Source organism: Colius striatus, chromosome 1 (genome assembly GCF_028858725.1).
Source record: "Colius striatus isolate bColStr4 chromosome 1, bColStr4.1.hap1, whole genome shotgun sequence".
NCBI lineage: Eukaryota > Metazoa > Chordata > Aves > Coliiformes > Coliidae > Colius > Colius striatus.
Window position 1 is genome coordinate 158575071 of NC_084759.1, and position 23867 is coordinate 158598937.

Below are 23867 nucleotides of genomic sequence, written 5' to 3' on the forward strand. Positions count from 1 at the left end.
GACAAAATGATTCTTTAGAGAAGGTAGACACATCTTTACTGAAATAAAGCATTATACGTCCATCTCAGCACAAAGGTAATTTAAATATAATTTTGTCATCAGAAACTTACTCACTAGTTATCAAACGAATAAAATAATCCCAAGCTAATTTGTAGATCTGAGATTATGTGTGCATCTACATTGGCAATTTTGTTGTGATCTAGAGTGCACTTCTGAAGCATCCCCAGCTCCTTCACTTGCTTTATGTTACAGAGTGATCTTGAGTGCATGGTTTGAACTCTAAGCTGAAATGTATGTATGCTCCATGAGTGCATGTGACATCCTGCAACTGCTACTGGAGATTTAATCTCTAAGGACAGACTAGAAGAAGTTCAAAGTAAAAATACTAAAATCTCCATTTTGTGAACATTTGGTCCCAGGGACTAATTGTTTCACAGTACAGATCTGCTCTGATTGCACCGAGTTCCTTGTTAACACAGCCATAGCCTCCTTAGCTAATTAGGAAACAAACATTTTTTAAGCAATATGAAAACCAATTATGTAATTTCTTAAGAGCTGCTTTTCAAAAGATTTATACTTGAAGAAAAAGCCTTCCAAGACACCACTGCTACATCCACTTTTCTTCCCAGAGAGGAGAGAGGAATTGCTTACTAACTTAATGCTTCAAGTGAAACATTTCTTTCACAGAACTACATCTTATGTCTGTCTTAAAGAGCTAAAGAGAAGATTTTCAGTGTCTCCTCAGTACCATTAACATAGATGACCAAACTGTAGTGATTATAAATATTTAACAAAACATGCCAGCCCATTGCATATGGTATCATATCTGTTTCAAGGTTAAAGTTCACAAATAAGGCTTGTCCCTAGGTTTGTATTTTGTCTCATGACTTAGCTAAGAAAAAAGGACCACATCATTAAACTCTACCACAAAAAGTGTTCTCCAACACTGCAATTACAACATCTTTTTCTTCAGATCTTTGGTTCAGTTCCTTAAAATAACAAACTTCCCTAGAAGCCTCCTTTTTTTTTTCCAGGCTACTCTGCATAGGTCATCTGCGTTTAAATGCTGTCCCTAACCCAGAAATCACTTGTCTGTGCAGCTCAGTTGGTAGGCAGCAGATCAGGCACAGATTTGGTGTGATAGCTCTGCTCACATTGTCTCACTACAGCCATTTTCAGGGACTGAGAGAATAGAGAGTCTGCCCTTATCTGTCCTACAGATGTGCATGGTTCCTCCAGGGAAACCATAATAACTTCCTTCAAATGCATACAAAAAAGCATGTCTGAAAATAATATCTATCCTACCATAATACTGTTCCTGCTGTTCTTTCAGATTTCCTAGCAGTACCCACCTAGCCCTCACTCAGCAACAGGCACAGTCCAAAGAATGTGCTTCTCCTCTGTGACTTTTCAGCAGCTGTATGACTTATAATTCACAAGAGTCTGATAGTTCAGGGAGAATGAAAATTGGTGTGTTTTCAGAGAAATGTAGGAAAAGGAAACTAGTTGACCAGCGCCATAATGACAAATCCCAATTTCAGTGAGAGGTCAGATGACTCCTTTGCCAGTGCAGCATCTGAGCCAGCTCTAAACAGGCTTAGCCACTTGGCATAGTGAGGCGTTGTGTGGAAATACCAAAACAATGTAATTACAGCAGAAGGACGTACCAGAACAGTCTGTCTCTGAAGATGGTGTATCTGGGATCACATTGTGTATTTCTGATCTGTTGCTACTTTACATAGTGTGGGTGCACATTTAATGGCCAGTATTCATAGTACCAAAGGTGCACAAAGTGAAGGATCTGGGAACATAAAAATATGGAGATGACAAGATGGGAGGAGAGACTATTTCTAGTGAGATGCAGTAAGAGGTTGCAATATAGCTCAAGGGCTGTAAGATCTGGCATCCGGCACACAGGGAGAAGGAGCTGTAGTAGATGAAAGCACAACTTTTGTGGTAGTTGCACAGGATGGAAAGAGTATGTGAGTGGTATTCTCTTTTTGCAGGGGAGAAGAGAGCTGAAGGGAAGGGAAGGGAAGGGAAGGGAAGGGAAGGGAAGGGAAGGGAAGGGAAGGGAAGGGAAGGGAATACTGATGGAAGTAGGTCTCTCAAGTACAGGAGAATAGTGAGAGACAGTCTGGACAGAGAGGGAAATACATGAAAAATACCGTCTTCAGGATTCTTACTAAAAAGAGATACTTTCACTTTCATATAAATGTTTGTTGCAGTTTGAGTTTTTGGGCAATGAACACAATTCAGTTAGTTATGCTGATCTTAGGCCCCAGTTTCTCAGATCTAAAATCAGGCAATCTTCTCTTTGATAACAATACTGACTAGTATCTAGCATCAGCTCCCTGCATGACAGTGATGCTTTCTGCCTTCACACATTAAAAGGAGAGTTCCAGGCTCATTTTCCAGGGAAAATGGCCTTAATGTGTTATCACAAAAAATATGGCATCAGTAGCATTCTTCAGTGTTCCTTTTTTTTGTCTTTGGAAAAGCTTTTGCACCATTTAAAAATAAAAATGAAGATTTTCAGCAGAGGCAAAGGTAGGGACTAATGTTACTGCTCCTACAATTTGCATTATCTAAGATGTTTCTCAGAGAAACAGTTGGAGTAGAAGGCAGAGAGTGGGAGTGCTGAATGGGAAGGTGAGGGTGTCAGGCAGATCTCTGCACAGCAGTTGGAGCTCCATAGAGCCTCTGACTTAAATTTTCTGAGTCAGACAGTTCAGGGTTGGTAGTGGCAATTATGTATGCTGGGTACAGCAGAGATCTGAGATAATGAGATAATGGTCTTTAGGAGAAGCAAAAGGCAGTAGCTGAGAGCAATAGAAGAAGAAAGTAAGAAAGAAAAACATGAAGTGGGAGTAGGGCAAGGCATATGTTTTAGCAATGGTGCTGGAATTTCTGGTCTTTAAACGTCTACAACAGGTGATACTTCCTCTCTGGGGTTCTGTAGTTATTAATATGGAAGAGAGACATTAAGATGTAGAGAGACAGTCTGGCGCTTAGTCCCTGAGTAGTTTAAAGACAGGAACCTGTGGGAAGGTTCCTCAAGGAAAAGCCCTGAGGGTATAAATGGTGGAGCATTTCTTGAGGTTTGCTCCTAAGCAAAGGGAGCTAGGGAGGTTCAGGTCAAGATGATCTCTTCATTAGTGAGCTGTACGAGGTCCCAATGTGTTTTGGAAGGCTTGAAGAGATTGCTCTTCATAAGTGCCATGGGATGACTTTTCAGCTTCACCCTGTTGTACTCTGAATGATTTGATAATGCCTTGTCTATGCTACACTTCTCTTAGAGTCTTGGGATGTCTCTGTACTTTATCTGTTTTCTTGGTAATACGTTTGTTACCCAGCTTTGTTTTGGTGACTCCATTTTGAGTCCTTTTAAAATGTGATTTATTTTACTTTTTTAATTTTTCCATTTAGTGCAAAGTGATTATTGCATTTTTAAAACTGAAATTACTGCAGCAGTTTGGAAACAAACAGTTGATCACTAGACAGGCTGAATCCTTTAAAAGGCTGCTTACCCAATAACAGGTCGTATGTGGAATTAAAGAATATCAGCAGTAGCCTGAAGCTATTCTACACGGCACTATTCAGTAAGTAGATTGTTAGATTTCAATACTCATAGAATCAAGAATGGTTTAAGTTGGAAGGGACTGTAAAGATCACATAGTTCCAACACACCCCTACTATGGGCAGACATCTTTCACTAGACCAGGTTGCTCAAAGCCCCATCCGATCTGGCCTAGAACACTCCCAGAGATGGGGCATCGACAGCCTCTCTGGGCAACCTGTTCAATGCCTCACTGCCCTCACAGGGAAGAATTTCTTCCTTATAGTTAATCTAAATATATCCTTTTTCAGTTTAAAGCCATTACACTTTGTCCTATTACCACAGACCCTTGTAAAAAGTCCCTCTCCAGCTCACCTGTAGGCCTCTTTTAGGTACAGGAAGGCTGCTATACTTATAGTTTCTCAGGTGTCATTATTACATATGAATTGATTCTTTTTTTTTCGCTGTTCTGTACATTTCTTGAGTGTCTCTATTATTCTCATAATTTTGTACATCTCTCTCATTTCCTTTTACTTTCAATAAAGAATACCTGAAAAGTGGACACAATTAGATTACTGAATGATGCAAACCTCAAGAGAGATTGAGAGGAAAAAGAAAATACAAGATAATGGCTAGTTCAACCTTCATTAAATACAAAATGTAACATTTATGATAAGGTTTCCAAATTCCTTAAGCATCCTGTGTAGCCTATAGCCTTTATTTCAACTCTAGAGCTCTGCAACCCCTCCATTTCAAGTGCACAATGACTGCTCAGAGGAGAGAAGATTTTTGCATTTGCAGATACATATGCATTCAGTAAACTAGTTTCCATCAACTGGTGAGCAAAATTCCAGTTCTCCAGGTCATTTCTACCTCAGGGGGACCTGTAGAGCTTAGAGACACACTGATTGCTGAATCGCCTTCTGAAACTCACTCTGATATTGGAGACGTTTTTTCTGTATCTCAGTTCAATTTATCTTGATCAGCACTTCAGCCATCTTCTCTTTAGTAGTTATTTGACATCCATTATTAGTGCATGCTACCAGGATGTTCTAGTGCAAAGCACTAAAAATCATCACGGCGAATGCTCGTTTCACTCCAGAAAGTGTTATGATTTTAAAGACTGGACCTATTAGAAATAAGAATGCTGCCTCACTGTATGACAAAGGAGAGTTTGTTAGTATGTGGAACAATGTTTGCACTGAAGCTATTTCCTGATACATATCTTTTCATAGCACGTGTCACATGAGTATGTTTTAACAGAATAAATTGAAGCAAAACAGATATCTTATTTCTACTTCTCTGGTTTTTTGCGAGAAACAGGAAATACAAAAGGAAATTAATACATCTAGCACTCTTGGGTAACAATATTATAGGAGTTTGAAAAACAGTCACACAGAGAAGAATATATGCAGAGTCAGAGATTGCAGTGACCTCCCACTCGGTGAAGTTCTTTGGATTTAGTGAAATTATGAACAAAGTAAAAGCTCTTCTTTCTCAAACAGCCTCCTCGATGTCACTTGTTTCCACATTCTGGCTTCTGTCACTGCATCCCACACTCTCTCTGTTGCTAAGTGCTTTAGGCTTCTGCAATATGTTCCAACAGCTCCCTGTTTCTCTCAGATCTCCAAATGTGCTATCAGCTGAGAGCAGAATGTCTAGGTTTATCTGACATGGTAAGAAAAAAAGAGTAAACTATACAAATTACAGTTTCTTAAAGAACACAAGAATTTTCTGTATTTTAAAAAAAAAAGAGGGGGGGTTGTAATCTTGCATGCTCTTTTACAACATTTTGTTAGAACATGTTTTCAATTCACAGTAGGGTATGTGAGGGATGGGGGCACATAATGGCTCCTGGGAGCAGCTATAACTAAATCTTGACTGTAAGTGACAATAGCAACACAAAGCACAGGGTCCTTGCAGAAGCTTATATCAGTGCTGCCACTGAGATATGCAAATAAAGAAATTCATACATAAATGTAAATCGCAGGAAAATTTAAAAAAAGACAATAATCAGTTAAGAATTTATATAATTTTGTAATTATATTGTTAAGTATTGACTGTTACACATATTTATCAGTCTGTTTAGTTTCAACAGTGTTTTGTTTCTTCTACCATTGTAGCATGTATGTAGTAGCTTCTGTTTAGGAGAGAATGATATTGTCACAGTTATTCATCCAGCTGTGCCTGTCTGGGTTTTTTTTCTTAGTGAGTAGGCATCTTACTGAGTGCAGTTTTCAGCCCTTGTTCCTTTACCGATCTTGGGGTAAAATTCCACAGCTCTCCTTGTATCTTTGACTACAGTACCAGCATACCTACTACTATGATTGCTGGCAGATTTTGCTGTATCTCTTCCATTCAAGTTAAGATGAGCAACATTAATAGTCATTAAAGACCTGTCTTAAAAGCTAGCATATATAATTAAACTGAATGCACTTCACCCTGTCAGATACAAGAAAGAATCTAAGTACATATTTATGTTAGATTTGTCATATCCCAAAGCCAGGTCAAGCTACAAGCAAAGAAGGCTGTATTTATGTGAGAAAGTAATTCAGTACATTAGGAGTGGATCAGTAAAATGAAAGCGTAGATATTGAGGCATCTCATTTTTCCAGGATGTCTGTTTTGGGGGTTTATTCTGGATTATATTTAGCCTGGTCCCAAGAGACAAACACCTCCGCTACACGTGTTCCAAAGCTTTCTGAAGGAGAAGTGTTAGGTATGTGCTAGAGGACCTTGTGATGATGCAGCTCACACGCTATTTTGGAACCTACTGTCCCCATTAGCACTAGGGTGCATGTCGAGCAGATTTCAAGCAGAGCTTCTGTTTTCATTTCCTCCTTAAGGAATTCAGTTTGTATGCACCAAAACCACTCTTGAGAACTGAAACACCACATGGTAAATGGAGACAATGACAGGATTTTCCTACAAAATGCACTATTGCTTTGAAACAAACTGTTAATGTAGACACAGCCTTTGACAACTGCTGAGGGCAGCAATCTGCCAACTCCACTAGAGCCTATGAGAGAAGATCAGCTTCTTTAGGTGGAATCTCTTCCCTCCTTACAGACCACTTTTCAGTATTGTTGCAGGCCTTCCTGCGCTCTTATCAGCGCTCTGTCTTCTTCCTCTTCTCATATCCATTCTCACCACCAGGAAAAGGTCCCTGGCCTGCCCCATTACCATCTGCATAGAAGGTAAAGGAAGGAAACTCTGGCCGCATGCTGTAGAGTGAGGACTGACAACTGCGTAAGACCTGGGCATGGAGATACCATAGCCAAAGAACTGAGGGAAAAGTGTCTCTAGAGTCGGGTGGGCACACACAGATTATGAGAGATGGGTGTAAAAGCCCCCATGGCTTCTAAAACTCTGCTTTATTTCACATCTCAGCCTCTTTTCTTTCATCTTCACTTAGCCCCCTAAAACATCACTGGCAGTTCACAGTACCCTAATTATGTACCTTTTGTACCCATGGTACAAAATAAAAAGACCTCTCCCCATTTCTTATTCTGAAATAGCTCACCTGCTAGTGCTGCAAAATTTGATTAGCTACATAAATACAAAATTTTTAAAACCATGTTTCAGTAGATGCCTTCTCTCTGCCTCATTCACACAAAGGGAGGGTTTCTTTAAAATCTTCATGTTTTCTCCTGTTTCATAGGCCTCTTTTTTGCCTTCAGACATATTCTTTTAATAACTGCATGCTGAGACAAGAGGTATCTTGACTCTGTCTTCATTCCCTCATTTAGCCTGGGCCTGAAACCAAAGCTGATAACCACTCTTTCCTTTAATCAAAACCTGTGATACAATGTTCTATTGCTTGACATCTTAAAAGCCTCTGTTGAGGGCCAGGGTTAGGGCACTCTCTGCCCTACAATAGTGTTAAATGGCCTGAGTTATTATGAATCAGAGAAGAATACCAGCCAAGACAGAGATTACTCACAGCTGGGATACAGCAATTAACAATAAGAACCAGTGTAAGAATCACCTAAGAATCATTCTTTGTCCCTTCTTCACTGGACAAAATAATGGCATGGCCCCACACAATCTGAAGCCCAGGCCAAACACATAAAGTACACATAGCCACTGCGCCATGCTTTGCTTCCCTCTTTTCCTCTGAAGCACTGGTTAAACTAAGCAGGTTTTGAAGTATAGTCATATGCTTAGCTTGCTAATAATCAGCTCAGTGTAAATATCGACAGAGTGCTGCAGAGAAGCTCAAATGTCATTGCAATTGTTTCCTTGGGTCACTTCACTGTGGTGAGGGACAGAGAGAACAAATCTAGGTGCCAGAGGACAAACAGGTGCCCTACAGCAACCATGGGAGAGCAAAAAGAAGCAACAAAACAGTAAGAGAGCTGGTAATACTAAGGTCATCTGAAATCATCCAGTTGGATTCATGGTGGAAAAGCAGTGCCCAACAGAGCAACTACGTATCCACATAAGATGACACCAGCAGTAAGATTTTCAAGATTTTTCTACATAGAAAAACTGGGTAAAAAATCAGGGACAGTAGTCAAAACAGCTTGGAATTCAGTTGACAATGGCCAAAAGCAAAATGTGATTGTGTAGTTCATTGGCTAGCATCCAGTTAAAACAAAACAAAAAATGTAAAACCCCAGCTGTAATGGACAACAATTTTACATCTTTGCTGATATGCTCCTACAATGGCCAAGGAATAATGCAAGTAGAAGTGACCCGTATCTCACACATCAGGAGATCAATCTAGGAAACACCAGGACATGCTGTGTTGCAGTGCTGTGCCCATTACAATTGCAGAAAGACAACTTTCACGTTCCTTTTAACAGCTACAAATGTCTCTTTAAGGGTAGAATATACAGATGCACTGTATTCCCTGAACTCTATTCTTGGTATGTTACTAAGATACGACTGTTTCTATGGAGAGCTTATTGGTCTGCAAAATAAACTGTTTTGATGAATTATAAAAAAGGTAAATTAATTTTTAAAATAAAATATTGCATGAGAATGCTAATGATATTATGCTAATATAGGATTTCATGTACATAATTCCTTCCTCTTTTTATTGTTTTTCTTTTTCATTTCTAGTAGACATCCTAAATTCTGTGTGGTCTACAAAATGATATAAATTAAAATGAAAAATATTTAACTAACTGTAACAGCTACCTATGTAGTGGCTACAAAAGCTCCAGCTGAACATTTGTTTGTTTTCAAAAGCTATGTATAATTGTGCAGCAATTTATTGTGGATTATAAGTATCTACATGACCATGAATATGCCACGTTGTGAAGTGAACAAAAGAGCTTTGAAATAAGAAACGGTAAAGGCAAAGAAGGAGAGAACAAATAAGTACATTAAATAAAGCTCAGCATTTAATTTTAACATGCTTCTGTGGTAACAGCTAGACTCTACAGATGACAAGTAATAGATATGTGGGGGCTTGTGGCATTCCTGCTCCTTTTTTTGTTTATAGCTCTAATTATTTTATACTATGCTGAAACAGATCTTGAAAAATGCTGTGCTTGACTGGGAGAACAGTTTAGTTGTTCAATCAGCAATTTGGCAAAGTAAATACCAAGAAGCTGCACAAAAAGAAATCAGTGAGGAATTCCACAGTTAAACCAAGTGGAATTTATGAGTGACCCCTTGGTTCTTTATCTTCACATCTGTAAAAATTATTTACCTGATTTGAAGATGCACTTCAATATTTTCAGTTTCAGAAATATTCCATATGTTACATATTAGTTTAATCAAACTTTTTTTCCCCCGGTTCTTCATAAGAAAGCCAGCCCAGGATCAGAACTCCTGAAAAGCCTTAAAAGCACCTGCACAAATTTAAAGTTTATCACTGGCACCCAAGAGGAAGCTTTTCTATTTGTAAGCAGATACAAGCTGCCATCTATACCCTTCCATTTCTATGCCAACCATTTTTCTCTCTCACTTGGTTGCAGTCTTCCAAATTCAGCATCAACATATGAACATACATGTGGTTGCCTAAAGCAGAAGGATTCATAGGACAGAAAAAATTAGTTAACAGAAGCCTGACTGATCTGACAGTGCTGATTCAAAAAAAAAAAAAATACAGACCACGCCACTTTGTCCCTCCCATCTGCCAGAGGATACCGTCCTTGTAGGAGGCGTGGCAGAAGAAATTGTAGGCATCTGACTCACCTGACTCAATGTCCTAACTAGTGGTTAAATCTAATTGCCACACTGTACAGGGAAACAGGTACGGTTCTCATCTCCTCTCCCTCAGGGTGTAACAACTTTCAGCAGAAGGGCAGAGCAACAAGCTGGGGCAGTAATGTGTTAAAAAGTAACATCTTCATTCTACCTATCTACCCTGCATAGTTTGTGTTGCTAAGATTATAAGGCAGTAAAAGCCTTTGGCCTAGATTGCCAGGTAAAGCCCTGCATCTATTTACCTCCTAATTTCCTGCATTCTTTTTCTGTATCTTCTCTCTTGCTTTCTCTTTTATCCATCTCTTCCTATCCCCCTTCTCTTACCACAGTTCATGTTTTGCATAGACTATCTTCCACAGACATCTCAAAAGCTATTATTATAAATTTGAAAGCAGTCCTGACAGCCAGCTGCCAGTGCACAAAAACCTCCAAAATATACCTGATCTGAGCATGCACAGAGGTCTCTAGAATTCTCTACACATCATAAGGAATTCTCTACACATAAACAATACATTGTATATCCTTGACATAGAGTGCACAGAACAAAGTGTGCAGGACTCAGTCCTCCCTACAACAGCCTATGCTTCCCTCAACCTACTTCATTCTCTCTCCAGATATCCTGTACTTTATCTTCAACATTCACTACATAAATTGTTTCCATTTTCATTTGCCCTTTCTCATACTCTTCATATTCTCTAGATCAAATTTTAGCTCTGGTCACACTTCTTTTATTCCCGTGTCTTTCCACACCTTCCTGCCCAGACTTAAAACCAGAAATTTGAGAATGTTCTGGTTTCATCTTTGCTGGAACAGATACCATTTTTGCTAGAACAAACCTCATTTTTATGTGACAGGGCTACATGAAAGTAACCAAGTGTCATGACTGAAAGCAATTTCACTTAATTCCTAAAACTCTCTGGAGAGAGCAACCATTATAATAAGGAAAAAACTACAAGTTTGACACCTGTAATCTTGTAACTGCAAGAGTCTATGTATTTTGTGCTTGATTTTGAAATCCACTAAGTACTTTGAATTGGCAGTAGTACAAATGTTCTGAGACTCACTGATGGCATTTCTAATCAATTTGGTGAGTAATGACTGCAAATTTCTATAAAACCATTTACTTGCAAAGAAGAGGAGAATGAGATGCCTGCTATTCTGTCCAAAACACTGAATCTATGTGAAAGAATCTCAGAAGAATAGAAGGCTGTTCCCCCACCATTTCAGATTTCCATTTCATAAAGGGAGAAGTGCATCCCGGAATGGTACTTGAAAGGAGAAGCAGCAGAGGTGTGCAAACACAAGTGACCAGCTTTTATTACTTGCAGATCTTCACTGTTTTGCTCAAATTCTTTTTACCAGTCTTAAGTCTGCAACACAAAATAGAAACAAAAGATCAAAAAAATCTTTCCTTCACTGAGCTAATTTCAGTGACCCATCTTCTACTGAAGAAATCTCATTTTTAGACCATCTACAGAAAATACCTCATTGTTTCCTATCTGAGTACAATAATTGTAGTGGGCTGAGGTAGGCCTAATATCTCTGGTTCTGAAAAGCAGGATGTCCTGTCTTTCAGAGCACTAGCAGAGACATGAAGGAGTGGCTAGCAATTTGTTTCCAATCATAAGCAGAAACATACAAAAAGAGTCTCTTTCCATGATACTAACTTCCTTTCAAAATTATTAACCTCACTCTTTCTGAAGCCAATGGAAATACTTCATTTATACTGGTTGGAGGAATTTCCAATTAGAGAAAAGACAAATCAAGCAGTGAAACTACATTTTCCACTAAAAAAATGCCATATATTCAAAAAATACACACAGCTGGTAGATACAAGTCACAAAAATGCCAGATATAGATAAAAGCAAAAATTAATATATTGTAAAGACATAAATTATCATCTACATGAATGATAAAAAAAATCTTCAAACTTTAGTCATACAATGAGTAAGGAAATGAGAAATAATATTTAAGTAGCATTTTGATAGAATGTTGTGAGGTTACATAAGAGAACTAAAAGGTTAAGCAACATAATGGTATAGGAAGAAGAAAAAAGTGACAATAGTATGTCATGTCATACATAGTAAATATTTATATGCTATAAAATGACACAATAAAGAGACAAGGGATAGGCACAGGATCTCACAGACCTTCCAGTAACGATAATTTCTGCAACAGTTGATCAGTCTCCAAACACCAGAATAGCTACACAAATGTAAATCTCAAGTGTAAAGAACACCCCACTATTTGCACTTTGTGAACTCTTTGCCGCTTGCCCAACAAATATGGTTCTCAAGAATAAATAGTAGCTTTCCCAGTTTCTATCTGAAATATACATTACAACTAAGTCAATAACCAGTTACTCAAATCATGGTAGAAATGCTGGTTCTTGTTAGCAGAAGTAGTATATCACTTTCTGTTTCTTGCAGGGCTGACCCTCTTATGGTTACTTCCTGCTCTCATTCATTCAAAGAGGAAGCGGTTTGGTCTTCCAGTGACTTTCAAGATAATTATTTTTTAGCTTGCAGGCCTGCAAATATTGCTTTGTACTACGTCCAAGTAACCTGGAAAATACTTTAGATGAATATCAGCTTGATATAAGAAAGCAAGAAACTATCTTAATTTGATTACTTTAAACGGATTGGAGTTTTGTGTAGGTGGAAAACAATCATTACAGAAAGTAGTGCCACACAGACCAATTTATAAATAGCTTATGCTGTGAGTAGAACAATAGCTCTGTTTCTTCTCTCAGAGCACAGATACAATTAGTTAGAGGATACTGCATTCTTCAGAAATTTTTGGCGTCCAATAGAAAAAAACAATTGCATTTCAAAACAAAATATTGTATTTGAAAATCATTTCCCTTTTTAATTACCTGCCAAGGCTTTCAGTCTTTCCCCTGCAAATGAACACATCCCTTGTAGCTGAGCACAATGCTTTCCCACACTGCTGGCTGATGGCGAGGTTGCTGACTCCTGCTGCTGCGACACACAATTCTGAACTTGGCTCTTGGCAGCAAAGTGACTGCTTTCCACATACACTATGTTAAAAATACATACGTTTCCACAAGGTTTCCATTTACTATTATGCAAACTTCACGGATTTACTCCTGTACTTTTACTGTCACAAAATAACTACATCCTTCTGTTCAATAAATGCAGAAGCAAAGTCAGAGTATTCATATTCAAAGCAGGAAATCTTGGTCCCCTGACAGCACTGTATTCCTGCTGCTGGATTTATATTCTAATGGCTGATACAGATTTCATCAGATTGTCCATTGGCAATAATTCATTCCAGGTAACCTGGCTGTACTCCATTCTTGCTGGCTTATAGAGCAGACCTATTGCATTCTCTAGCCACTCCATCTTAAAGCTAGTTTAAAACATTAATAATCATGGTTATCTAGATGGAAATATGATTGATTGCTAAATATTCCACTAAATAATCAAACAAATCAATAGCTACAGTTATGAAACCAGACTCATGGGATAAATTAATCAAAATCAGTGCCCATGTTTCAAACTTAGGTCTGTCACTGTCTTGCTTCTGTACTATCTTTTGCTTAGATATGAAAATCCGAGGGCAACAGGTAGTGGTAGATGCAAAGGGAAAATGGATATCAAGTGTCACACTGTTACAGACTCTACCCTCTTAACAACTCATTATTATCACCATTACAAGTGGAAAGACCTATGATATTTTCTCTCATTGCACTGCAATCAGTGTTGACCCCTTATTTCTTGGGTGATACATCCTAATTGCTCAATTTTAGTTTCTTCTTTTGTTTGTCACAATTACTTCTGTCATAACAAAAGCATCGCTAGCAGACATGAATATGTATAAAGTAAAACAAGCGTATTTTACTGATATTTTTAATACTTGAAAACAAAACCACGGTTTCATAAACTTCCAATCCACCTTCTCCACACACCTCATTTATAGAATGTAAATTACTTGGATCTGCTGCAATAAATGCACTCACTGCTGTGCTGCCTCAAGAACTTGTTTTACAATTCGTGTATATAATAACAAACTTCAATAACAAGACAATCATTTACGATGATATTACTTATCCAAAATAGCCTTCAAATTGAATAAGATAAAACACACATCATCTTGTTAGTATTCAAAGATCAGGAGAACTGGTAGGTCTAGAAAGAACTGGTAGGTCCAGAAAGAACTGGTAGGTCCTGAGCTTTAAAGGAGATCTGTAAGGGATATCTTTGCATTACCAGGAAGTTCAAAGCTTGAATGTCTGCTTTCTCTGTCTTATTAAAAATCCCACAAGTTTTGCAAAGGTAAGGTAGTTATCCTACATCTTGAAAACATTCAGAAAGACCTCAATAATCACGTTTTGTCTCTATAAACAGCCAAGTTCATTTCTGAATCATATTTACTTCTTTTTATCCTAAGCGGATTTCACCAAAAGTCCACATTATGATATGCGAAGTGAATCTCTGTGCATGTAAGAAGTGGTTTCATGCTTGTACCTCACTTTTAAGGAAGAGCAAGTGACTTCTGTTTACTGGAAAACACATTCATCTGTGTTCTGGTTGGTCTGTGCTTCGAGAAGGGGAATTTTCAGCTGGCACTGCTCCTGCGAAGGCAGATCCCACTCAGCCCTACTGTGGAGAAGGACTGGCTAGAATAAGCTGCACGTGGAATTCCTCAGGATGAGGAGCTGCTGCAAATAAATACGCTCTGGTCTCCGCCTAGACACAGCATAGCAAAGACCTGCCTCCAGAGAGATGGAACTTTGGCCTCCCTCAGCATATACAGGAGTGTGGCAAAGTTAATACTTGAAAGACCTGTGAGTTAGGTCCTCTCAAAGATTCTGTGACATGGCCTGGTATATTCAGTTAGTAACTCTGGTCTACATGAGGATGGGAGACCTATTTTGAGAAAAGGCCCAAAGGACATGACACTGAACTTTAACTAAGCGAGAATTTAGAACTTTACCTCATTGCAGGTAGGCAACGAGGATCAGCAGATGGCCAAAAGGAAAAACAATTTGCCAAGTTCTGCTCTAAGTGTACCTATGACCTGGTACATGAAGTTCAAACCCATGTCACTCAAATCACTTAAGATTTCGCCTTCCCAATAGTTTTTGCTCTTTGTGCAGTGAAAATATAGAAACAACAGGTAACTGAGTAACTGGCTCACTAACTGTTTTTTCTTGTTCAGTAACACACAAAGCCTAAGAAATTTAGGAGGAGAAAGAGCTGAGAAGTGAAGGAATGCGAAGTGGAAAACAAAATCATAGAAGCATTCTAGCAGGAAAAGGTTTTTTTATTATCGAGTCCAGCCACTAGTCACTTTGAGGGGAAAATGATTCGAAGCACAGTGACCGTGTGGTTGGCACCAGCAGAGTGCTCACGAGGAAGACGAGAAGGATGGCATGGGGATGTGAATGTAGGAGGAAAAGGAAAGAAAATACCCCAAGAATAAAAATGGAGAGATGGTTAGAAGTCGATCTAAAAAGCCACATGGCTTCCCTTAACTTCAGTTACTGACTTGTCAGCAGGCTGGGGAACGGGAAGGAGGATGGGGGGTGATGCTCACTACCTCAGAGGTGAGCTAAATAATCCTTCAAACCCGAGAGGAAACACTGTCAGCAGTCAGAAAATGTGAAACGAGCAAACGTCCCTTCCTATGCTGCCCTCCTCGCAACCGTTGGGGGAAACGGAGGGCCCGGAGGGAGCAGGGCACCGGAGCGGCCTCGCGAGCCTTCGCCGGAGAGATCCGGTTCCTCCCGCGGTAGGAGGAGGGTGTGCGGCGCTGCTCAAGCGGGAGCAGCAGCGCCCCCTCCGGCTGGACCAGACGAGCTCTCCTGCCACAGGGAGAGCGGCTCAGGCCCGGTGTGCGGCCGGAGCCCCCCCCATCTCCGCCGCCCGGGGCATCCCCCGCGGCGCTGGCCCCGCGCTCCGCCTTCACCCCCGCCCCGCTCCGCGCGCAGCCACCGGCTCGGCCGGCGTCTGGGCCGCCGCGGCCGCTAGGTGTCGCCGGCGCCCGGGCCTCCCCCGCGGCCCCTCCTGCGCTCCGGCTGCCGGCGGGGCTGTCTCAGTGCGAGTGTCCGTGCGAGCGGGCGGAGGCGTCAGCCCGCAGCAGAGACGCGCGGTGCGGCTCGGCCTGACTTGCTCCTTCTCCGCGCACTCCCACCGTCGCGGCCCGGCTAACGCGAGGCCGCCTGGACCGCTCTCGGCACTGCCGGCGGTCGGGCGGGCGGTTCCTGAGCACGGCCTGTAGCCGTTCTTTGGCGGCGGCGGCAGGGAGCCGTGGAAAGGCGAAGGCTGCGGCGGCGGGGGGAGCAGCCATGTTGGAGCGGGGAATAAAGTGACTTTCCCCCGGGAGGGAGCGCGACCGCCTGCCTGTCGGAAGCGGCGGCACTTGGGGGCAGCGAGGGGAGGTGGGGGCCTCGGCTCCCGGTGGCCGGATACCGCTCCTGGGCGGAGGAGGAGGAGGAGGGAAAGGAGAAGGGGGAGAGGAACCGCCCCCGGACCCACGGAGCTCCGGCGCTGCTGGTGAGTTGTGGCTGCTCATTGTCTCCTGGCCCAGGGGTGCGCGTCCGGCTCGCGGGGGCCGCAGGGGGCCTTCGGTCGGCGTGTGCGTGGGACGTCGCGGGGGGCTGAGGTGAAAATGCTGCTCCGGAGGAGGGGGGAATGTGATGGGAGCTGGGGCGGGGGGCGGCTTGGGAAGCCGGCGGGGACCGGAGCTGGCAGGGCCTCTGTGCGCCCCCTGGCAGGGCCGAGCCGAGCCGGGGAGGGCTGTGTGGGATTTCCGCTGCTCGCGGGCGGCTGGGAGCGGCCCCGCGGGGGCCAGGGCAGCTTTGAGGGGCTGATCCCCGTCCGCGGAGGAGCCGAGGGAAGCCGGGCCTGAGGGTTGAGGCGGGGCTTGCAGCCGGTAAGCACAGCGCGATTTTTTGGCGATCCTATGTTCGCAACCGTCCTTTCCCCACCGCCTCCTCCCTTTTAAGCGAGGCTACTTTCTCCTGACAGCTCTCCTCGCAGCCTCCACACGTATGACACATTTTCTCCTACAGCCGGTCTCCCCCCCGCCCCACGCACACCCAAAATTTGCGGGTTTCTGTGCGTGGCACGGGTTTTTGTGCCCCGAGTTTTGAGTTCGTAGATGACAGGATACGTGAACATTTTCTGACCCTGAACTTCTGTGAATTTCTCCCGCCCCTTCCTCTCTTAGATATATAATGGCTTGAGTCCAGTGAGACCAAAATGGTTCTCTCGCAAAGACGAAGAAAGTTAGGTGGCATTGCGTGTATTTTATATTTTATGGAAATATGCTACACCTACCACTTCCAATATCTCGTACATAGGAGTGGATTAGTCACTGGGTTAGAAGAATGCTGACCTTGATCTTCTTTGTCTCTTCTGCGATAATTTCGGTAGCTGGCCAGAAGTTGTTTTGAACTCATTGCCGTCTTTGGCACTTTACTAATGGTGGTTAATAGTTTTATGGGTGTTGTGAGGGAAATAGGACTGAGTTATATCATAACTCAAACGAAATAATTTAAAAAGCATGTTTCCTTTTTTTAAAAAAAAAGGTGATTAATTTTAATGTGTTTTTCTTTTTGTAATTTAACAGAAGATCAGTAGCAGCTTTCTTGTAGCTGTCATGGCATAGGTATGAGAAGAAGCGTAGTTTGACATATGCTCATTTTCCCCCTTCCCTCCTTCCTTAATTGTATTAATTGAACTGGAAACTCAATGACCAAAGGTTAAATATTTGGAAGATGGAAGGCAAAAGAAAACATTTATGAAATTTGACTTAGTACCAAATTCAGGTTTATTTTCTCATTAGAACTGGGTAGAAGTAGATGATCAAGTAGGTTATGTGCTTATGGTGTTAAATAAATTGCCATATTGCTTTATTGTAGGAATTCCATGTCGGCTCTTGTTATTTATATCTGCACTTCTTAAAGTGATGTGAGAGAGACTTGTTTTGAATAATTAACACAAAAATAACAGATATGAAAACATGAAGTGTTTTATAGCAATTTTTTTATCATATGTTTGAAATGCAAAGTGAAAAATTTTCTTTAAAATTACGTGTACTTGAAAGAGTAAACTGAATTTACCTCACCGGCATAGAGAAACCATTATAATGTTAACTTGGCACTAAAAGTGCCACTTAAATTTGACAGATGAAAGCATCTTTTTTGATTGCATTATTTAAATATGGTTTTGACAGTAATAGGTCTGGCTTACAAAAATCTTAAGGAAGGATAATGCAATGCAGTTCATAACTTGAATTTGCATGTTGAGTGGTATAGCCCTGTGTTTACCTGGGATGGAGCTCTACACAAATCAGTAGGTGGCTTCTGCCTACATCCATACCAAAGAGTTTGCAAATTGGAGCCTGTGTTGTCTGAAGAAAATTATAGTTTGAAAGTGACGAGTCATTTATTTTGAGCTTGGCTGTGGATGTGATGCATTAATTGATCTTTTTAATATTTGAAATACCATTAACATGTAGTGAAACACTTGATTTATAATTTCAAATATAATTAGGTGGAGAATAACTGAAAACCAGAACAGGGCTGTGTTTTCCCCCTAAATAGCTCTGGCTTCAATTTCTGCCTAACACTGCAGTGTGAAAATATGATCTGGCTTGTGACATGGATGTTAAGATGTTCTGTATGCCTGTATTATTGTTACAATGTAGAGCTCTTACAGCAAACCTATGCAGAATTTTTTGAAGGGCTTGCTGACATACAGAGCCTGCCAATTTTTTAATGACTGTTCATTGCTAGGAAAAAAAAAAGGGTTTCATTAGTCTTAATAAGTTTTGATTCGGTATGGTATATTTCAGTAATTTTACTTCAGAAGTGCAATCAGGAAAGGCTTTTTTGGAGGCTGATTCAATGAAAAGTCTACATTAAAGCCTTTCCAGGAATTTGCTCTTTACCCTCTTTCTACATTTAGTGGATACTATTGATACTTCATGGTACTGATTGGTTTTTATTTGTTGGCCAAGAAAGTTAATCAGCTGTATTTTCAAAAGACATTTATACCAGTTGTATCCTTATTGCATATGTAATCTGGTAGGATGTGGAAATGGATAAGATTACATCTAAAAATCAAGCTCAATAATAATAAAGCTTTTTTTTAGTGTAAACTCACCATTTGTTAGCACACTAAATGTTGCTTACAGTTCTTAAGTTACAAATATCTTTAATTTTTAGCTGCATGCATTTTAATGCTTGCTTTTTTTTAGTTAGCTCTGAATATGTATCTACTGAGGCAGCTGGACCACCACTGCCATCAGTGGCATTTCAGAATTTGAGTAAAAACACTACTCCACAACTTTAGCATGTTAAAATCCTTTTAAAATGCCAAATGTTTACTTGACAGTTACGCCTCATATCTAAAGAACAAACCAAACCAATGTACTCTTAGAAGTCATTCTCCTTTTTGCAATGCACATTTTTATAGCAATGACTTTTTCCTTCTGATTGTGAGAACAGGAAAAAATTTTTTGTGCCTGTTCCCATGCTGACGTAGAGACAGTCTCACTTGAGATGTTAGTGACAGAAGCATTTTGTATTTAAATATTTCAATCACTAGGTGATAATTTTCGTTTACTCTCTAAAAACTTTTAAGAAGTCTAAGACTAGGGAGCTTGTTAGTAAACTTTCTAAATGTTTTATGTCCTGACTTTCAGGGCCTAGTAATGTTTTTTCTGTGTTTAGTGAGGATGAACAGGTACTACTTCCTCCAGAAATGCCCACTAATGGTGTGACATGTTTTCTTCTCCTTGTGTGTTTTGTGAAGAGTCGTGATACGCTTTTAACAGCTTTTTGCTGATGAGAATTAATACTTGTCTAGACAAATGACTATGTATAATTCTGTATTGAATACAAATGCATACTTGCGCTCTCTTAATGGACCCGATAGATTGATAATTCTTCCCGAGTTCTTGATTTCCTGAACTTCTTTCAGCAGTGATGTTGAACTCTAGAGTTCAGTAGAACTGTCTACCAAGAACATACAGAAACAGTGTTACAAACCTCAAGCATTTAACCACTAATGTTGATAGTCACAATGAATAAACTAAATTGGAAATTGAGCTAGTTGCCAAATTGGAGAACAAGAACATTAAAAAAAATAAGGTGACTTCTTTAGGTCTGTGATTCAATGATGTGGAAACAATAACTTTAATGGAAGTAATTTTTATCAGACCAGCTTTTGACACATCAGTCCTTGGATAATAAGGCATATTGTAAAATACCATAGACACACTGATACTGGAAATCACTGTAACTGTGCTTTACTGACATATTTGTGCTTTTGTCATCCGGTGCCTGTTTTAAAGGATAAGAAATTTCTTTCGGTTAGGGAACATCAGGTTATCATGGGTGCTATGTATAAACGTGGATAGTAGAGAAAAAAAGAAATACGCGATTAGCAATGTCAGAAATGCTGCAGCAGAAGGAGTAACTGTCAAATTATGTTTTCATTTTTTTCATGTGATGGGGCAGAATTTGGCATAATTTTTTTTTTTTAAAAAAAAAAATGGAAAGTACCAACTTTGTAACATCTTAAATAAGCAAAGGCTTCTCTGAGTTTCAGGACAATTTTCTGCTTGCATATTTCTCTAACACTTTGAAAATACAGTAAGTTGAAGAACATTATTATCTTAGGTTTTGATTATGACCCTTTTTCTTTGGCTTTGTATTCATCTTCTCTGAAACAACTAGTTGTGCATTTATTATGACAAACAAGGCTGTGTTGTTTTACTAGAACAAAGAAGAGACATGTCTTTCATTTACACTTCTAGCTAGCAGTTCCAGCCTGTCTTTGTATTTTAGGTTGGACTTGCTAGGTATCTTGCATAAGTGAATTTTACTCCATACCTTCTAATCATATGCCATTTAATTATAATCTGTATATCGTAATTGTACTCCTTTCTCTGACTGCTGCTGTTTTTAGGGCTTGTTAGAGTTGCATGATCATCTGTGATTTTTAACATCGGCAGTTTGTCAGCTTCACTAAGGATACTTATATGCTCTCAGTTTGTATTAAAGTTGTCAGGATCGTGACTTCCTCTTCTATGCTCAGTGGATTAGGGCATTTTGCAGGCGCATAGCTGTACTGATACACTTGCATCATAGTGGACTGTCATAACCTGCATAGTCATCTTTCAGAAATGTCTGTTTCCCAGTATTTCTGACTTCCTACTCTTGCCTTACTGAGATGGAAGTATCTTGTTTGATTTTTTTTCGTTTTATTCAGGTATGTGCAAGATGTTTTTATACAGTAGTCATTAAAGGTGACATTTAATGAGATTTTAACAGATACTAATTGGTGTTCACCAAAGTAAGGAAGTATGGAGAAATATTGAGAAATATAGATTACTGAGAAATATATTAAAAAAAAATTACTGATTGGCAAATCTATTGTCTTGCAATGGAGAGAAGACTGTTTGGCCTCTATAGAAGAGGCCAGTTTACAAAAATGAGAAGAAGTTGAAGTTAAATGAATATGATTGATAAGGGAAGCTAAAGACCATGCTGAGGAAAACCCATGCTGTCATTGACTATGACAATAAAGCAACCTGTGTTTGGGGGGGGGAAAGTGAATTCTAGCAAAGCCGTTAGCCTGTTAGAGATACTAATGTTAGCATTTCATGGTCTTCTGAAGAGGTTGATATTCATTAAATGGTGCTATATTCATAAATAAGCCGGTCATAGGTGATACTCAGAGTTGCTTTCCAAGAGAACCTCTGTGTTAAACAGCTGCCACTGAAGTTGCAAGGTAAGAATTGTAAAAGTTGATAGGGTGCTTTCTGGAATGTTAATGCTGATCAGGTGTTTCAGTATACCTCAGAACACTGAGAATTGTCTATCTGTAGCACAACTTAAGGTTTCTTGCAGTGGTTTTGAAAGTTAGTAATAGGCACAGTAATGGGTATTGAGATAGCAGTAAAATAAGTAACTGTTTAGCATGTATTTACAGAAGACTGTCCTTGTGAAATTAACTTCTGGTTCTCCTGATAAGATTAAAAACTTTGTGCACTACAATGTTGTTGATGTTGCAGACAGGCTTCTCAGGCTTTTACTTGGCTGTTAATGTGACATTTGGACCAAGGAACTAAAACTATCAAGTGTCGATGTATGAAATGGTTTAAAACTTGGCGGATAATGTGAATCAAGTGGTTAACTATAAATAGTTGCAGTTACGTAACTTCATGTGATGAGGGCTCCTCAGCTTCAAAAGTCCGTTGGTGAAGGAGCGCTGGGAAGCCTGCTTGATGCCTGCCGTTGGGCATTACCACTAATGAAGCCAAAGCCAGTGAAAATTGCTGATGGGTTTTGAAGCTCGCAATAAATTGGGAAAACAATAGATACTGCAAAATGAGTCATTAGCGAAGGGTGGATGCTTGGAAAAATGTCAGTTTCCTGCTTGTTTACTTGGTATGGCATTTTACATCAGGCTTTATAAGATTGAATACAGGATGTTAACTTTAAAAATTAATGAAGTTTTTTAATTAACAAAAATCAAATATAACCAGCTATTAATATTAGCTTTTAGTTTGGAAATGTCTTTTGTAAAGCTTTGGCACAGTTTTTTGTGTGTAGTGCAGAGCAGATAAGTGTTGATCTGCATATAGTACGTGGGTTTTAAGGAAAGATTTTCATTTTAAAAGATATTAGTTAACAATATAATTAACCTACAAGAGGAGGAGAATCAATTATGAAGAAATAGGTTAAATTTTATTACATTTCCACCAGTTTTTCATATACCTTGAAGCAACTGAATTGAATTTCTAAGTGTAGAATTCATAAACATTCTGTGTAGGCCAAAAAAGCTATGGTCTTATATCTGTGTAGGCCAAAAAAGTTATGGTCATATATATGCTTAACTAAGGAAAACAAAACCCAATTTTTTTTAGTGTGTCCTTAGTTTATTGCATGAGCAGCTGCTTCTTTCTCTCTTCATCAAAATCTGGTTGTCATAAAGAGCAGTATTTACATATGCAGGGGCTTTTTTCCTTCAAAAGTACTATATGGTCTTAAAGCTCTGTCATAAATACCTTGCTAAATTGCTTAAGTATCTGCTTGTAAAATGTGAAACTACTTAATAATTCACCTTATTTATGTTTGCTCTGGAAGCTAAATATAAAACTTACGCCTTGCTGTATGACTCTTGGAGACTAAACTTGGGCTGGTGTTGCCTGTGAATAACTTTGTTGCTCTGCAAACAGTTTAAACTGGCATAACTTTGGCACTATTGCTTACAGTCATGCTCATTTTCCCCTTGCTCACTGCTGCTCTCCTCTTGCTCCTGCCTTCGTGCTAGCAGGTGTCCTGTGGCCATTCGACTATGTCAGGGACCTGACAGCTTATAAGAGACATTTGAATTCAACTTTACTTTTGTTTTCACATGTAAATAGTAATCACTTTCTATAGAATCAATTGAAAAATGTCATTTTGTAATTACTTATTTTTAAAAATATCCTGAGCAGATGGGAGGGGAAACTTCCTGTTATACAAAGAGGAAAGGAGGTCCTCAACTGCTAAATATATCAAACATATATGCTATACTAGTCTTTTCAAAATGCTGTGTAAAACAGCAGGTCAGAAGCTTTTTTTGGTACTGAATAAGAAGAGACAGTGGGAAATAATAAAGTGATGAATATTACTAAATATACTATTCTTAGATACGAGTACATTTGTGCAACAGGAGTTAGAAAATAAGATTTTGTGTGTGTGAAGTTGGTGGAGGAAAGAAACCTAAGGAAACTTAAAATAATATTTTAAAATTGGACTTCATAAGGTGAAATTGAGCTATGGTAAGGAGGTGCTTGTTTTTTTAAAATGGTATAGAGAATATTAAAATAAAAATCAACTAATACCTATAGTGGTCATATTTTAAAGGTGGCCGGTAGGGGAGTTGTGCAGAGTCCTGTTTTTTTCTGAAGAAGCTGTCATCTCAGGAGACAGTAGAGGAGATCTTTGGCTTCATTGAAGCTACATTTTGGATTTAAATCACTGAAAATTACACAGTGTTCTTGTGAATGATGTCCTGTGCAATGCAGCAACAGTTATGGTAGGTTATAGCAAAGAGGCAAAATATTTTAAAGCTTATGCTATTTACCGTGAGGATTAAGCAAGATAAACAGCTTAGAG

At 39.7% G+C, this 23867-nt stretch overlaps 1 protein-coding gene across 4 annotated transcripts in view; it reads left to right on the forward strand.

Annotated features, from left to right (window-relative positions):
* Positions 1-15770: 15770 nt before the first annotated feature.
* Positions 15771-23867, forward strand: part of CDK17 (cyclin dependent kinase 17) — a 95248-nt gene continuing 87151 nt past the window's right edge. The window contains exon 1 of one of the 4 annotated variants that reach the window (XM_062015189.1): positions 15771-16242. The gene's annotated coding sequence lies outside the window, so the exon portion shown is untranslated. Of the gene's footprint in view, positions 16243-16270; positions 16352-16532; positions 16622-23867 lie in introns of those variants that run through there. The other 3 variants (XM_062015217.1, XM_062015198.1, XM_062015207.1) reach the window with 3 other exon arrangements.